The sequence below is a fragment of the Chelonoidis abingdonii genome, chromosome 11 (assembly GCF_003597395.2).
Source record: "Chelonoidis abingdonii isolate Lonesome George chromosome 11, CheloAbing_2.0, whole genome shotgun sequence".
NCBI lineage: Eukaryota > Metazoa > Chordata > Testudines > Testudinidae > Chelonoidis > Chelonoidis abingdonii.
Genome location: NC_133779.1, coordinates 8,088,279 through 8,089,845, shown reverse-complemented (window position 1 = coordinate 8,089,845; position 1,567 = coordinate 8,088,279). Strand labels below are relative to the sequence as shown.

At 42.9% G+C, this 1,567-nt stretch overlaps 1 protein-coding gene across 1 annotated transcript in view; it reads left to right on the top strand.

Annotated features, from left to right (window-relative positions):
• Window positions 1-1,567, top strand: part of LOC116835240 (scavenger receptor cysteine-rich domain-containing protein DMBT1-like) — a 633,172-nt gene that overhangs the window by 97,235 nt on the left and 534,370 nt on the right. The gene's annotated exons all lie outside the window — the stretch shown is intronic.

Sequence of the window (1,567 nt, the reverse complement as noted above, 5' to 3'; positions counted from 1 at the left end):
AGAGCATTGCGAGTGTGGAGAAGGTTTAAATGATGGATTATGAGATCGTAGGGTTGCCAGTTTTGACTGGATGTATTCCTAGAGCTTTCATCACATGACATAATCTTTAATTAATGATTAATCTTTAACTCCTGGCGACTCCAAGACAATCCTGGAGGGCTGGGAACCGTAAGAGACCAGAGCGCAGCATGGAAAATGAAGCAACCCAAGAATAATTATTGACCGAGGCTGATTTGACCCTAAAATGCGCACTGGAAATTGATGCATCAATGGAGGCACCTACTAAAGATGCCAGGAAGCGGCAACAGGATCGTGTTGTACAACAAATACAGCAGGCGCTTAAGAAGAAACACAACAAGGCAAATGCTCAAAGACTGTGCTTTCTGTGTAGCAAACAGTCTCACAATGCAAATGACTGTTGGTTCAAGGTCACAAGCTGTGGAAACTGCAACTCACTGGGGCAGACACTACAAATGTGGAGGATAGTGCAAAATGCACAATCCCTGTCTTATGAGGGCACTCTAGAGAATTTTAGATTGATCAGTGTCATATGTGTCATCCACAGAGAATTCTGTAGCATCGACAGCTGGCTGGGAAGTTTATGTCAAACTAGTGCTCTCTCAGTAAGTGCCATTTGGACAAAACCAACTTTTCACACAAACTCATTTAGATTTTGATTACACTTCATTTTGAAAAAAAATTGGGAAAAGAAATTCAAAACACTCCATTTCAACATTTTCATAATTAATCGTTTTGATTTTTCCATGTAAAATGACTTTTCCTTTCTAAATTTATTTCATTTTATATTTAAAAAGTTTTTTAAAAGTTCAAAACTGAAATGAAAGGTTTTGAATTTACCAAAATGAAACATTTGGATTGATCCAAATTCTGAATGTTATTTTCAGAATTTCATTTAGCAAAAAATGTTGTAAATGTTGCCCCAGTTCACGACAAGGATTGTTTTGTTTTGTTTTGAAATCTCAACATTTGTTCTGAGGATGTAAAATCAATTTTCTGACCAGCCCTAGCAGCCTCTGTATCAATCTGTTTAATTTAGAAGAGAATTAAGAAGTGTTATTGGATTCCCTTGCAAGCAGAAGGAGAGAGACTGAGAATAACTCTTAACAGACATGCTGCTGGGTCTGTGCTCTCCAAGCAAGAGGATCCGAGGTGATTTAAGGTGGTGAAGTTGCACGCCACAGCTCACTGTTGCTAAAAACTCACATGGGGAACTCCGTGTGCTACTACAGTGGAGGTAACCCGGGACTGGACGCAACATCTGCTAAACCTCCCTGTCGTGACACGAGCAGTTCCTGCATCCCCTGGGAGAGGGTGACTCAGACCTTCAGATGGCCTGGCAAAGCAGGGCCGTCCTTAGGCATAGGCAAAGTAGGCAAATGCGTAGGGCCTCACTTTGCCTGGGGGCACCACTCTGCAGGCAGCCCAGACAGACGGGAAGCAGTGGAGCATGTAGGAGCAGGGCTGCTGGGTCCTAGAGAGAGCAGAATGCTGCACAGTCTGAGGAATGGGATTGGCTGGGGTCTCTGGGAAGGGGAGGGGGTAAGGG